Source organism: Schistocerca cancellata, chromosome 12 (genome assembly GCF_023864275.1).
Source record: "Schistocerca cancellata isolate TAMUIC-IGC-003103 chromosome 12, iqSchCanc2.1, whole genome shotgun sequence".
Classification (NCBI taxonomy): Eukaryota; Metazoa; Arthropoda; class Insecta; order Orthoptera; family Acrididae; genus Schistocerca; species Schistocerca cancellata.
Genome location: NC_064637.1, coordinates 39,384,755 through 39,401,599, shown reverse-complemented (window position 1 = coordinate 39,401,599; position 16,845 = coordinate 39,384,755).

Here is a 16,845-nt window from a genome sequence, read left to right as displayed (position 1 = left end):
ACCTCAACCCTATTGACTTTCATTTATGGGGGCATTTGAAAGCTCTTGTCTACGCAACCCCGGTACCAAATGTATAGACTCTTCGTGCTCGTATTGTGGACGGCTGTGATACAATACGCCATTCTCCAGGGCTGCATCAGCGCATCAGGGATTCCATGCGACGGAGGGTGGATGCATGTATCCTCACTAATGGAGGACATTTTGAACATGTCCTGTAACAAAGTGTTTGAAGTCACGCTGGTACGTTCTGTTGCTGTGTCTTTCCATTCCATGATTAACGTGAGTTGAAGAGAAGTAATAAAATGAGCTCTAACATGGAAAGTAAGCGTTTCCGGACACATGTCCACGTAACATATTTTCTTTCTTTGTGTGTGAGGAATGTTTCCTGAAAGTTTGGCCGTACCTTTTTGTGACATCCTGTATACACTGCACAAAATACCCTTTTTTTTCTTCATTTGATAGTCTACGTTATTCCTCAGTGCTTCTCGTTTTCATGTCGGCAAATTTCGTAATAATTACATATAATTATATTTCACTCTCTTAATACTTTCTACCGTTGTTAAGCAATAGTATTCTGTGTTCAAACAAATTTCAGGTTTTCTGCTGGTAGTCGTTTTATTCATCGCACGACACTTGTGTTGGGCCTTGAGTGTCATCCTTAGGTGAGCTACCGAGCATCGAGTCTTTGATGGCTCACCTGAAGATGACTCGCAAATGCCCAATAGAAATATCGTGCGACGAATTAAACGACGACCGGCTAAAACCCCATATTTGTTTCAATATTCAATTCACTGACAAAATTTTAAAATTCGCAGTAATACACAGCGAACGACAAAGAAGTAACGACAAAAGACACGCAAAAACTCCGAAACAAAAAGAAGTTGTAAGACAATAGCCCACCAGAAAGATAGCTAATAACCTTCACTGTAGACGCCTTGTATCTAAAGTACTGTAAGAGAAGTTAATACAGTACAGAGGGAGTGAACGACTGTGATCGTAGACGTACAAAAAAAAAAAAAGGTATCAATTAATTAATATCTTGTTGTCAATCAGTAGAACCTAATACTAATTAATCGGTGTGTGACGAGTAGTTTGGGCAACAACAGAGAATTCCCCTGCAAATTTTGGTGTGTTGTCAACATAGGACATGCAATTAATGGTATGGCCATCGCACAGGTTTAGAAAAGACCTAAAATTGTTGCTACAGGTGGATTTGCACACGATTGTCTTTCCACTGGATGTTAGGTAGAATATCATTCATATATAATTTGATAGACTTCATTGTTTTTTTCCATGCACGCGCGGTCCCAAACTTGGGAGTAAACTGAAATCTTCTGAGAGGTAAAAATTAACGATTCGATTCAGTTTCACTCACAAAGCTAAATTATTTTCAAAAGATCGTAACTGTTATCACAGTTCTGCAAGACTATTATTGTTTATGTAAGTTATCAATAATTACTGTTTCTGAATTAATAGCATTAATGAGATACAGTTTCCAGGTTTCTCGCGTAGTCCACGCACTACACATATATGTTGTGGTTTGTCCCGTACATCGCTGATGATAAAAGTGGGACACGTACGTAACAAATGTTAAATATTTCAAAAAATATATTATCCAAGTTGTGGATAGTACCTGCAGTAGTCCAAAAGTTGCTTCATTGCTCTCTTCGAAACAGGTAAATGAATTACTTGACAGCTTGACACAGTAGCAACTACATAAATGCTATTGTAGCGCTGTACACAGTATTATTATTATTATTATTATGCCGGCCGCTGTGGCCCAGCGCTTCTAGGCGCTTTAGTCGGGAACCGCGCTGCTGCTGCGGTCGCAGGTTCGAATCCTGTCTCGGGCATGGATGTGCGTGATGTCCTTAGCTTAGTTAGGTTTACGTAGGTCTAAGCCTAGGGGACTGATGACCACAGCTGTTAAGTCCCATAGTGCTTAGAGCCATAAGAACCATTTGCCCACTCGCTCGATACAATTTGAAACGATACTCATGCATCCAGGCAACATATTTAAAATCATCAACAGTCCAATATCGGTGTAGACTGGCCCAGGCGAGGCGTAAACTTTCGTGTAGTGCAGTCGTTAATGATACACGAGTGGGTCTTTGTCTCCGAAAGTCTGTATAAATGATGTTTTGTTGAATGGTTCAAATGGCTCTGAGCACTATGGAACTAAAGATCTGTGGTCATCAGTACTCTACAACTTAGAACTACTTAAACCTAACTAACCTAAGGACATGTCTCACATCCATGCCCGAGGCAGGATTCGAACCTGCGACCATAGCAGTCGCGCGGTTCCGGACTGAGCGCCTACAACTGCTAGACCACCGCGACCGGCTGACACTTGCTGATGGCCCAGCATTGTGATCTTCAGAAATTTTCAGAACGGCTGCACTTCTGTCACTCGTCTTTGGTACCACTCTTGCAGAATTTTTCCGTCCGCAGCGCTGTCGGAGAATTCATGTTTTATCTGGTTCCTGATATGCACGGTACACTTGTGAAATGATAGTACGGGAAAATGCTCACGTCATCGCTGCCTCGGAGATGTGTCGCATCGCTCGTGCGCCGGCTATAACACCCACCACGTCCAAACCCAGTTAAATCTTGATTACCTGCCATCGCGGCAGTAGTAACCGATCTAACAACTGTGACAGACACTTGTTGTCTTATATAGGCCGTTGCCAACCGCAGCGCCTTATTCTGCCTGTTTAGATGTATCTGAATACGCATGCTTGTACCCGTTTCTTTGGCGCTTCATTGTATTAGGAAAAGAAGTGCAGTTTATGCGTCAGCCTTCCTGAAATTTAATGTATGCAAAACGACGCCGTGAGAATATCAAGCTGTGCAGAGCGCCTAATCTTATCTGATATTCCATGCACTTGTCTTTTTCTCGCCGGCCGCTGTGGCCGAGCGGTTCTGGGCGCTTCAATCTGAAAAAGCGCGACCGCTACGGTCGCAGGTTCGAATCCTGCCTCGGGCATGGGTGTGTGTGATGTTCTTAGGTTAGTTAGGTTAAAGTAGTTGTAAGTTAGAGGGAACTGATGACCTCAGCTGTTGAGTCCCATAGTGCTGAGAGCCATTTTGTCTCTTTCTCACTCGCCTGCGTGTGACGTCACGTGCTGCTCCATCATTACCCCTCGGGCCAATGTCCGGTACCGGCAAGTCCAATAGCCCAGAGCGCTGAAAGATTTTCGGCGATCCTCCGCTATACGACATGTCTTCTCCTCATTGAACGCGGCACCGAAGACGTCAGCCGCTGGCGTAACCTGGTGAATACAGGGTGCGCCACAGCCCAGAGGCACGGCCGTCTGAATAGGATAATCCCCAAGTATACACCGGCTAACGTCGGCCGGCCATTAAAGCCGCGCCACAAAGACCTCATATATTTATTCCCTCCCCCCCCCTAGCCCCTCCCCCTTTTTATTCGGAGCCACCCCCGCCGCTGTCACCGCCCCTTCCCGCAGGCGCGCACCAGCAGGTCGCCGATGATGAAAGGTGGCGGTCGCCGCCGCAGGGCGCTGGAGTTTTCTGCACACACACACACACACACACACACACACACACGCGCGCGCGCGCCCTGTATACGGACTCCGGTGTCCAGTAAGGGGGGGGGGGCGGGTGGTGGGCTGCCGGAGGGGGCACGGGGGGCAGCGAGGGGGCCGGTTATTATCCGAGGCAGCGGGCAGAAAGGACCCGCGGCTAACCCCATTCAGAGCTGACCCGGCGCCCGTACTCTTTCCGTGCGCCGGCCGCTCCCAAATGAGTTTCCTGTGCGATATTAACTATATACGGGCAGCGGCGGGGGTCGCGGCGGTAACTTTTAATCCATACGGATCACATCCCCAGGCTTGCGCGCCTGTGTGTGTGTATGTGCGTGTGTGAGCCTGCCAGCGGCGACTAATAACGCCGGACTGACGTGTGTATAGCTGCTGCTACCTCCGCCGTGTGTGAGCTTCATCTGAGCCAGCAGGAGTGTGTGTGTGTAGGGGCGGTGTGGGGGTGAGGTGCTGTCTGGAGCCGGCGGCACGGCCCGCGTTTCAAGGTTATTGCTGCCCGCCCGCCGCCACGTCCGTATGAGACGGCCGAACAATACCGGCCGAAGCTCCACCCGTTCGCCCGCAGCCCACGTAATACCGAGGCTACCTAATAAGTTTCTTTTGATAAAACAACGAAATTAAAACCACTTCTGGGTAAAAATATCAATGTGATCGCTCAGATTTTCTAGGTTGTTGTTGTTGTGGTCTTCAATCCTCTGATTGGTTTGGTGCAGCTCTGCATGCTACTCTATCCTGTGCAAGCTTCTTCATCTCCCAGTACCTACTGCACCCTACATCCTTCTGAATCTGCTTAGTGTATTCATCTCTTGGTCTCCCTCTACGATTTTTACCCTCCACGCTGCCCTCCAATACTAAATTGGTGATCCCTTGATGCCTCAGAACATGACCTACCAACCGGTCCCTTCTTCTTGTCAAGTTGTGCCACAAATTTCTCTTCTCCCCAATTTTATTCAATACCTCCTCATTAGTTGTGTGATCTACCCATCTAATCTTCAGCATTTTTCTGTAGCACCACATTTCTAAAGTTTCTATTCTCTTCTTGTCCAAACTATTTATCGTCCATGTTTCACTTCCATACATTGCTACACTCCATACAAATACTTTCAAAAACGACTTCCTGACACTTAATATACACTCGATGTAAACAAATTTCTATTCAGAAACGCTTTCCTGGCCATTGCCAGTATACATTTTATATCCTCTCTACTTCGACCATCATCAGTTATTTTGCTCGCCAAATAGCAAAACTCCTTTACTACTTTAAGTGTCTCATTTCCTAATCTAATTCCCTCAGCATCTCCCGACTCAATTCGACTACATTGCATTATCCTCGTTTTGCTTTTGTTAATGTTCATCTTATATCCTCCTTTAAAGACACTGTCCATTCCGTTCAACTTCTCTTCCAAGTCCTTTGCTGTCTCTGACACAATTACAGTGTCATTGGCGAACCTCAAAGTTTTTATTTCTTCTCCATGGATTTTAATTCCTACTCCGAACTTTCCTTTTGTTTCCTTTACTGCCTGCTCAATATACACATTGAATAACATCGAGGATAGGGTACAACCCTGGCTCACTCCCTTCCCTACCACTGCTTCCCTTTCATGCCCCTCGATTCTTGCAATTGCCATCTAGTTTCTGTGCAAATTGTAAATAGCCTTTCGCTCCATGTAATTTACCCCTGCCACCTTCAAAATTTGAAAGAGAGTATTCCAGTCTACATTGTCAAAAGCTTTCTCTAAGTCTACAAATGCTAGAAACGTAGGTTTGCCTTTCCTTAATCTTTCTTCTAAGATAAGTATTTTCTAGGTACGATTGAGTAATAGATTGTTTCTGAATGTTCAGCCGAGCTCTTGTTTCCATTTCATATACGCCGTTTCGACCATCTACTCTGCTGTCTTCTTCATGTACTGCGAGCATTGCTGTTACGTGTGGTCACTGCTTGGACTCTAACCACATTGTCAACTATTGTTGGTCTCGCACTACTGTTCATACACGAGTTCGATTCCCGACGTCACTGCGCCCTTAGATGCTGTTTTTATACTTTTAGAATTCTGTTCCAGTTTTCAAGAAGGGTCGTCGAACAGATGCGCAAATCTATAGGCCTATATCTCTGACATCCATCTGTTGTAGAATTTTAGAACGTATTTTTGCTCGCGTGTCATGTCATTTCTGGAAACCCAGAATTTACTCTGTGGAAATCAACCTGGATTCCCGAAACAGCGATCATGTGAGACCCAACTCGATTTATTTGTTCATGATACCTAGAAAATATTAGATACAGGCTCCCAGGTAGACGCCATTTTCCTTGACTTCCGGAAGGCGTTCGATACAGTTCCGCACTGTTGCCTGATGAAGTAAGAGCCTACGGAATTACAGACCAGCTGTGTGGCTGGATTGAAGAGTTTTTAGCAAAGATAACACAGCATGTTGTTCTCAATGCAGAAACGTCTACAGACATTGTAAAATCTGGCGTGCCACAGGGGACTGTTATGGGACCGTTGCTTTTCACAATATATACAAATGACCTAGTAGATAGTGTCGGAACTTCCATGTGGCTTTTCGCGGATGATGCTGTAGTATACAGAGAAGTTGCAGAATTAGAAAATTGCAGCGAAATGCAGGAAGATCTGCAGCGGATAGGCACTTGGTGCAAGGAGTGGCAACTGATCCTCAACACAGACAAATGTAATGTATTGCGAATACATAGAAAGAAGGATCCTTTATCGTATGATTATATGATACAGTAACAAACAATGGTAGCAGTTACTTCTGTAAAATATCTGGGAGTATGAGTACGGAACGATTTCAAGTGGAATGATCATATAAAATTAATTGTTGGTAAGGCGGGTACCAGGTTGAGATTCATTGGGAGAGTCCTTAGAAAATGTAGTCCATCAACAAAGGACGTGGCTTACGAAACACTCGTTCTGCCTTACTTGAGTATTGCTCATCAGTGTGGGATCCGTACCAGATAGGGTTCACAGAGAAGATAGAGAAGATCCTAAGAGGAGTGGCGCGTTTCGTCACAGGGTATTTGGTAAACGTGATAGCGTTACGGAGATGTTTAGCAAATACAAGTGGCGGACTCTGCAAGAGAGGCGCTTTGCATCGCGGTGTAGCTTGCTGTCCAGGTTTCGACAAGGTGCGTATCTGGACGAGGTATCAAATATATTGCTTCCCCCTACTTATACCTCCCGCGGAGATCACGAATGTAAAATTAGAGAGATTAGAGCGCGCACGGAGGCTCTCCGGCAGTCGTTCTTCCCGCGAACCATACGCGACTGGAAGAGGAAAGGGAGGTAATGACAGTGGCACGTAAAGTGCCCTCCGCCACACACCGTTGGGTGGCTTGCGGAGTATAAATGTAGATGTACTTCAGTAGCTGAAATCGGAATCCTTACAGGATCACTTCGTTGTCCTCTGTCTGTTTGACTTTCGATTGTTAAAAACCCTCGTTCTCAGGGACGGGTGGACATGACAAGCTGAAATTTATGCCACAGTCTACATTCTACAGTCCCTTGGCAGTGCAACAATCCGGCGCTTCTAATTCGATGCAATCAAGAGATACGTCCATTTACGTCACATAGCCTATTTTGATTCTCGCAAACAGACTCATCAAAACCTGTAGCATATTTCCCGTTGACGTGGAATCATGGAATTTGGCAAGAAGCAAGGTGTCACAGTATAACTAAAGAAAAAAGCCGAAAATCGTTATTTCACCATTATTTAACACGAAAAAACTGTTTATCCGTCCGGCTGTTAAGCGTTCTTTGTCTCAGAAACGCGTAGACGCGTCAAATTGACATTTATGCCACATAGTAAGGTCTACGTTCTCTTGGGCAGCGTAATAAATGTAAACTAAGCCACAGCAGTCAGATGATACGGCCATTTAAGTCATGTACTTTGATTATCGCAAACTCACTAATAAAAACCCTACACAGCAGTACCCCTTTGCCCTAGAATCATAAAATTTGGTAACAAATTAGTTTTCTCACTGCCAACGAAGGAGGAAATTCGGGAACCATTAATTTCTAATTATATCGCGAGACGGCACAGGAAGAGCAGTTGAACGCAATGAACAGTATCTTTAAAGGAGGATATAAGATTAACATCAACTAAAGCAAAACGAGGACAATGGAATCTAGTCGAATTAAATCAGGTGAGGCTGAGGCAAACAGATTAGGAAATGAGATACTTAAAGTAGTACACGATTGTTGTTATCTGGAAAGCAAAGTAACTGGTGATGGTCGAAGCAGGAATGATATAGAATGTAGAATGCCGAAGTCAAGAAAAGCGTTTGGGAAGACGAGAAATTTGTTGACATCGAGTATAGATTTAAGTGTCAGGAACTCTATTCTGAAAGTATTTGTATGGAGAGCAGCCATGTACAAAAGTGAAACATAGACGATAACTAGTTTAGACTGGAAGAGAATAAGAACGTTTCGAAATGTGGTGCTAGAGAAGAACGCTGAAAATTAGATGGGTAGATAACGTAACTAATGAGGAGGTTCTGAATAGAATATCGAAGAAGAGGAATTTGTGGCACAACTTCACTAGAAAAAGGGCTCGGTTGGTAGGACACGTTCTGAGGCATTAAGGGATCACCAATTTAGTATTGGAGTGAAGCGTGGGGGGGGGGGGGGGGGGTAAAACTCGTAGAGGGAGACCAAGAGATGAATAGACTAAGGAGGTTCAGAAGGATGTACGTTGCAGTAGTTACTCGGAGATGAAGAGACTTTTAAAGGATGGAGCAGCATGGAGAGCTGCATCAAACCAGTCTTTGGACTGAAGACCTCAACAACAACAACACATTCACTGTGAAAGGGACGTTCCGACAGGTCACGCAAAGAGACGCGTCCGCTTGCTGAATTTTCGAATTAGTTTCGCACTTTGCATTCGCGCCATCCACTTTCTGATGAGCTCACAACAATTTTAGTCATCTGCTAGGTAACTTGGGTTCCCTCATTGTACCGTTCCAAGGGTCTTGAACCCCTTTACTTCGCAGTTGGAAGCCACACAGATTGGGAAAGCTCGGCGCGTCTTCTAAGCAGTCTCCCAGATGGTTCAAATGGTTCAAATGGCTCTGAGCACTATGTGACTTAACATCTATGGTCATCAGTCCCCTAGAACTTAGAATTACTTAAACCTAACTAACCTAAGGACATCACACATATCCATGCCCGAGGCAGGATTCGAACCTGCGACCGCACGTGAAAGGTATTTTATATAATCCTGCTGTGGATAAGTCCTCCACAGTGTTCAGCTTCCATGTTGGTTGAAACACTGTCATTACAGTGTCCTTTTGGTACTCTGATGATTGGTTTCTAGGGCGCAAAACTGCAGGGTTATCAGCTCAGTTACACAGTCCATTTTATTACACAGTCCATTTTATTACACAGTCCAACTTTTTTTACACAGTCCAACTTTTTTTACACAGTCCAACTTTTTTTACACAGTCCAACTTTTTTTACACAGTCCAACTTTTTTTACACAGTCCAACTTTTTTTACACAGTCCAACTTTTTTTACACAGTCCAACTTTTTTTACACAGTCCAATTTTTTTTACACAGTGCAATTTTTTTTACACAGTCCAATTTTTTATGCAGTCCAATTTTTTTTACACAGTCCAATTTTTTTTTACATGTCAATCTAGCCACTGTCACGAATGATGATGATGATGAAATGATGAGGACAATTCAAAGATCAGGTCCCAAGGCAGAGAAAATCCCCAACCTGGCCGGGATTCGAACCCGGGACCCCGTTATCAGAGGCAGCAAATGTAGCCGCTAAACCACGAGCTGCAGGCGTCTGGGTACTCTGTTGATGCGATTTATGACGGAATTTACGACTGGGATGAAGACTTATGCTTCGCAAATTCTTTTCCTTTAGGAGCTCCAGATTTGTCATCTCTTTGTTAAAGTACCTTTTATTTCCTTAAATGATTGACCTCATCTGCAAAGAACTCTGGCTCACAGATCTGAAGATGTTGAAAATGTTGACAAATCAGCCAACCAGTTGCAAACAAAGGTTTATTAGCCCTTGACCTAGGTTTCGATATTTATAAAATATCAGCTAAGGCGCTGCAGTCATTGACTTTGCGGCTGGTCCTGGCGGAGGTTCGAGTCCTCCCTCGGGCATGGGTGTGTGTGTTTGTCCTTAGGATAATGTAGGTTAAGTAGTGTGTAAGCTTAGGGACTGATAACCTTAGCAGTTAAGCCCTGTAAGATTTCACACACATTTGAACATTTTTTTAATAAAATATCTTCTTTAGAAGTACGAGTAGTATGCCTTTACAAATATCGAAACCTAGGTCAAGGGCTAATAAACCTGTATTTGCAACTGGTTGACTGATTTTTTCAACCTTCTCAGATTTACACAGCTGCTGTTCAGCAGCCATGTTTACGATTTTGCTCACAGATTATTTTAGTTCGGTCTGCCAATATTTTGATTACTCTTCTCTTTCTTTTTGGGACAGTCACTGGAACTTTTATCAAAGTACGTGTTGTGGATTGGCAAGAGAGCCAACCCACTATGAGAGGAAGCCGAAAGGCACGCGTTTTAGCTCACGCAGGCTGCCGTGAGGTCCGGAAGAGGTCAAAAGAGTAGCAAAAAAAGGACGTAGCTGTGGAATACTTAACTTCAATCCATAAATGGTGAACATGGCTCTTGACGGTACATGTTTTACAGCATCAATAGTAACTGGTAATGGCGCCTTGCTAGGTCGTAGCTAATGACGTAGCTGAAGGCTATGCTAACTACCGGCAAATGAGAGCGTATTTTGTCAGTGAACCATCGCTAGCAAAGTCGGCTGTACAACTGGGGCGAGTGCTAGGAAGTGTCTCTAGACCTGCCGTGTGGAGGCGCTCGGTCTGCAATCACTGATAGTGGCGACACGCGGGTCCGACGTATACTAACGGACCGCGGCCGATTTAAAGGCTACCACCTGGCAAGTGTGGTGTCTGGCGGTGACACCACAGTACGCTAATTTGTGCGTGTGGGTGGGCTTCCTGTACAATTAGCACAACTGTATAATGCGAATATGGCTTTAAAGTGTTTGATTACACGCGGATTCCTCGCTCTGCGGCGTGTTTCTTCATAACCAACACACCCCCTGTTCATCTGCACAGTTCCGCGTCGACCACCACCTCGCCTCACGGGGGGTGTGGATGCCGCGCGGCGTAACAGTAATCTCTCGGCGATCCAGAACAATAGGCAGGAATTGTCACGTGGCGGCAGAGCAGGCGCGCGCGGGCTTTGTTGGCTCAGGTGATGAAGGCAACATGCTCGCAATTTTCTCCAAGCAACGCACTTACACTTACGCACATGCGCGTGCGGCGCGGAGTGGCAGGATTGCGTCTCCTCTCGCAGGAGTACGCGCCGCGGGCGAAGTAGCGGGGGGGGGGGAGGAGGAGGAGGAAAGGGAGGAGGTGGGGAGAGAGAGAGAGAGAGAGAGAGAGAGAGAGAGAGAGAGAGAGAGAGAGAGAGAGAGAGAGATGGGGGAGGGAGGCAGCAGCTGAGAGAGAGACGGCGCGATTTTCATCAAGTATGCAAATGAGCGGGAAAATTACTTCTGCCATATATAATATGAGGCGGACCGGCCGGACGCTGGCGTGTAAAAGGGGTTGCGTGTGGCCACCCAGGGAGGGAGGGACGGAGGTAGGAGGTAGGGGAGGGAAGGAGGGTACTGAGGGTGAGGTGGGGGGAGGGGGGAGGACACACACGGGCCAGACTCATTACTTCCGCATCGACGTGCAGGCCGCGGCGACGGACCAGCGCGGGGCATGCCGGGAACACCTCTGCTGCGTCGTTTCCCCTCAGCGGACACAGATACACATACGAGCTGTAAGGTGGCAGGGCATGGGTACTTACACATTAGCTTACAACGTTAGTATTAATAATAAAGGGACTGGCAAGGGCATCAGATCATCACGGTATTGAATTATGATAAATATGAGGCACTCTCGAGCAGTATTCCCTGCATGTCTGCAGGATTGAGCCACTAACTTAAAGCGTTGATGCAAAGTGTCGTAAGTTGAGAATTGTCGAATGTAAATCTTTGACATCGATCTGTAGTAGAAATTTAGTACATGTTTTTTGCTCGCGTATCACGTCATTTCTGGAAACCCAGAATCTACTCTATACGAATCAACATGGATTCCGGAAACAGCGATCGTGTGAGACCCAACTCGCTTTATTCGTTCATGAGACCCAGAAAATATTAGACACAGGATCCCAGGTAGATGCCATTTTCCTTGACTTCCGGAAGGCGTTCGATACAGTTCCGCACTGTCGCCTGATAAAATAAGAGCCTATGGAATATCAGACCAGCTGTGTGGCTGGATTGAAGAGTCTTTAGCAAACCGAACACAGCATGTTGTTCTCAATGCAGAGACGTCTTCATAGGGAGAAAATGAGGGAAAATAGAAAACAACAACAAAGGGAGAAGAGGAACTGAAATTGTTAACGTGATCCTAGTTGGTCAATACGACTGTAAAAAAAAACAATAACAGTAATAATAATATGCATAACTTGTCTGAAAAAAGAACAGTTTTTGTGAAATTTGTTGTTTGTACATATGTAAGTACAGTTTCTGGCAAGAAAGAAATAATGTTTAAGCTTTTTTTTAGCATTTTTGTATAAGTGGCAGTTTTCGTGTCTTTGTATTTTGTCAGATCGCTAATAATGTATTAGTTAACGGACTAACTTTCGGGCTGAAAATCAGACATTCTTTAGTTGCACTCACAACAACAACTTAGGCTCATTTTACGAGTCTTTGTTAAATGTTCGCTTTCAGTGATGCATATTTGATTTCGTCACTTTTCTCAGCGAAACGATCTGGTCTGCGTGGTCCTAATACCACTTTGGAGGAAAGCCGATTCCTGCACAGTAAAAAGCCAACGCCAAACCACCGTTTGCAGAAATGATTAAATTCAAGTAGTACTGTCTACCAACAAGGTCACTTGATTAGAATACAAACGAGTATCTGAGAGGCGTAAGGGCCAAAAGCGTACCGTCATCGGTCCCACATTCAAGTGAATATCGAAGAAACCAGTGATACAGCTTTTCGTGAATTTTCATGTACACAGTGTGGGCCTTCAACAGAGAGAAACCTGACTCACCGTTAAGATCAATACATTTCAGAAGGATGAATGAACGCTACAGTCTCACAGTCGACAATGATGTGCCTTACGCCCTTATGATTCTCAGCACCTCTAATCGATTACTGTAAGTTAAAATCCAAAACTTAATATACTGTCTGATTCAGAACCCCGCAGAAAAGGTTTTTCCATCAGTATTACTACAACATACATTGATGTCCGATCTAATTTTACTGTATAGTGAGTGAATTGGCCACAAAAATAAAAAAAAAGAAATATTCTGGAACACTCGATGATATTTTTAAAAGAAGGAAACGCGTATGGATGCGTAAATAAAATAAACGGTATGTACAGTTGAAGCCTAAAATGGTGTTTTCTTGTAAACCACTGCAATTCAACAACTTACAATTTCTATAAACTGCATACTATTTAATGACGATCCCTTCGACAGTCATCTTCACTAAAACGAACACGATGTAATCCTTACTGTGAACGTGGCGGAATAACAATAAGAAATATGTATCAGATTTAATTTTAACGCTTACTGCATGCAAATGACAGTTACTACAGGCTATGAACGTCTTTTAATTTTTCTTAAAAAATTCCTAATTCTCCGAACTTGTTGAAGAGCGCCATATAATTCAGACTTCGCAAGAAAATTTCAGTAGCGTTCGCCTACTTCCTACTACACTTTCAGTTTGGGGATAACACAACAGGAAGCAGGAACAACAACAAATTTGTAACGTAAAATTTCTTACGTATGCTCTGCCATTCGCTTTCGTCAGTCTCGCTCCTTCACTCACCTGAAAAAAAGAAAGAAACAAAGTGTTACTCATGTGAAACTGTATTATCAATTGTGATTGTTTTACCAGTAGTACGTGTAACATATACTACAGATTATAAATTATGTTTGTCAGCTGAAATATAAAATACGTATTTATCATGACGGCTTCTCAGATAGTTTTAAATACGCACTATTAACCATTTGAGTGGGGAAGGTGATCATGAAGGTTATTAATAATAATCGAATGAATCCAAATAATCACAATAAACACTACTAAATGCAAAAACAAAATGCGACTGATCGAACGTAAATTTAAACTGAACGCAAGTGGCTTCTTTTATTACAGAATCAGAGAAGCTCCTTTATTCCTGATGGTTTTAGAATTTCGATACTACTTAAAAACAAAACACCACAAAAAGTCAGAATTTTATCGAATGAACGATATATTTATTCACATCGGTTTCGAGCGTAAGTTCACTGTCAGACGAAGGCATGCATGCGTACCATGTTCAACTTAATACGCGAATGGAATAGGACAGAAAACGTGGACAGGCCTATTGGTACGAAGTATCCTCTGCCACGCACTGTATAACGGCTTGCGGACTGTGTATGTAGGTGTAGTACTTCACTAATGAAATCTCTTGGAAATTGCCAAAAAACGCAGTTTGTGGTCCGCCGTCCGTACAACATTTTCTAGAACATAGTTACGGTTAAAGCTGTTCCTTAGAGTAATGCCTTAGATAGTTAGCTCAAGCAAGAACTTAAAAAATGTGCTTGTTCCACCCTGTAACAGAAATACAACGGACGTCTCGTAACACTTGTGTGGAGAATAAAGTTTTCTTTTACTGTTCAAGGTCGTTCGTCAATTTTTTGTGCCATTCGGGTAAATTCGTCAGTTCTCTTAAATACACGAATCTCCAGTACTCGACAGGTCAGCAGCAAAAGGTTTCACATCATTTACCAACGAAAAGCGAAGCGTGAAAATAAGAAAGCCGGCCGCGGTGGTCTAGCGGTTCTGGCGCTGCAGTCCGGAACCGCGGGACTGCTACGGTCGCAGGTTCGAATCCTACCTCGGGCATGGGTGTGTGTGATGTCCTTAGGTTAGTTAGGTTTAAGTAGATCTAAGTTCTAGGGGACTTATGACCTAAGATGTTGAGTCCCATAGTGCTCAGAGCCATTTGAACCATTTTGAGCCAAAATAAGAAAACCCAAAATATTTCGACGCGATTGTCTGGCTTATCTTCGTGAGAGAAGTGTAACTGTGTCCCTTAATCTGTGACTATATAGTTAAACAAAAGCGCAAATTACGGCAGTGCAGATGAATTACCTGTAACGTATTGCCTTGCTGGCTTTCTTTTCTGAATTTAAGATGCATGGTTGATTAATGATTCAAGAAATATCACAGGAAGATCCAGAGACGAGGTTCCGCCATGAAAGCCAACAAGGCAATACGTCAGAAAGTGGACACGAATGCCTCGACATGTTTGAGATTACCTGTAACTTAAGAACTCCACTGAAGACATCTTTAATATATAAACAGAATTACCTGTATGACAGAAGCGAAGCAGGCACTGAAATACTTGGTAACCTGTTACGGAACAAGAAAGAAGGCTATAAAATTTAAATGTCTAGGTGAAATGAGAAAAGCAAATGCTTTCGAAAATGAACTTAACTTGGCAAGGGCAAGGAAAATGGAAGCGGTTTTTCAATTTACAAAAAACCTGTAGGCCAGTAACAGGAAACCTACTTCGATAAATGCAGACCTCTCTGGTACTAAATTACTATCATTAGACAAGAACGCTTTCATGCTTCAGAATGCTTTAAGTTAAATGGAGCCGAACATTTAGGTGAAACGGAAAAGAAGGAAAGGATAATACAGGAAAATTTTGAGACTAAAATCGGACAATGGGAAATGTGAATTAAGATGTTGTAAAGAAGTTCATGAAAGAACAGAACGAATATTAGTTCATGAGGAAGATAACAGCAGTTTTCTATTGACAGCTACAAAAGCTACATGAAAAATGAACATGAAATAGAATTTTTAACTTTTTTTTTTACAGAAACCCTATAACATCAATGACGTGCATTAGTCATATTAAAGCAGAAGTAAGACAAATGGAAATGGCGGGACAAGAAATAGGAGAGAAGGAAAAGTTCAGAGCAAAAGCAAAAAGTTTCAAGGACTTCCAGAAGAAAACAAAGAAAATGATAGGTGCAACATGGACAGAGGGAAGATGAGAAAAACATGTGGAAAAAATTAAAAAAATACTGCAAAGCAGGAAGAGAGAAAAGAAAAAAGAAAAAGACGTAAGTTACTTCGTAAATAAAAGGCAAAACGTGTCTGGAAGCTAAAAAGTATATCGCAACAAGAAAAAGGACGTTTGAATTCATGAAACTGACCTACTTCCTAACCGATCATACATGAGCCGTAGTTTCCGCCAGTGGAAGCGACAGAACGAGAACTTGCTGAAGCGGCAGAGTTAAAATTACCCACAGCCGCGCACTTAAGTTGGTATTCCAAGCCGCGGTGCTCACTAGCGCAGGTGTTGGACTACTTCGTATGCAGCTCGGCTGCCATTGGCCGCAGTTGTCGGCCTATCCAGGTGAGGAGGCGCAGGCCACGCCCCCTTAGCGGCGCCTGCCCACCTGGCGTGACGTCACCGTTACGTCCGCCAATGCGAGCAGGTCTCACCTGGCCGCCTCCGGCCCTGCAGCCAACATGTAGACAGCTACCCTCCTCACGGCTACCAGGACTGAAAGCCCACCCTAAGTCCGAAGCGCCTTTGGGCTAAACATCATCAATAAAAGATCTCATTTATCAGTCTCAACCATTTCGCCGAAAGTTGTTGCTTTTCGTAACCACTCAGCGAGACGAACCATGTGGTCTACTTTGAACTATTCGCAGGAAATAGAGTTGTTTGCTGTCTAGTGGCGTGAGCGGGAGAAGATTAAAATGAATTCTGAAATGAAGGTCTCAACACATTCTACAGGCGGAAAAAGAAACACTGCTTTCGAAGCATGTCGTCTTTGACATCAGCAAACAAAGCATTCGTCAGGCAATAAGCTAGTTATCTATGGTCAGTAAGGTTTCAGTTAGATATTTTTCCTGTCAAATAATCAGCGCTGTGCGAGCAGATGACATTGTCATGACGAAGAAAGATGAGGTGTTTCTGCGTTGTTTTTTCTGATTTCTACGATGACGTGTGAAGTGTTGGGTATCACTTAGAATTACCTGTTCTGTGACCTTCTACGGCTACGATCGCGCCATGTCTAGCGAAAAACAAAGAAACAACAGATGGTTTTCTTGGAAGAGCTTCGTGGATGATTCCTTCTTTGTGTTCGCCTCATCTTCGAACATCCAGGTGACGCGACCCCTCTGCCACGCCCACATTTTGAAGCA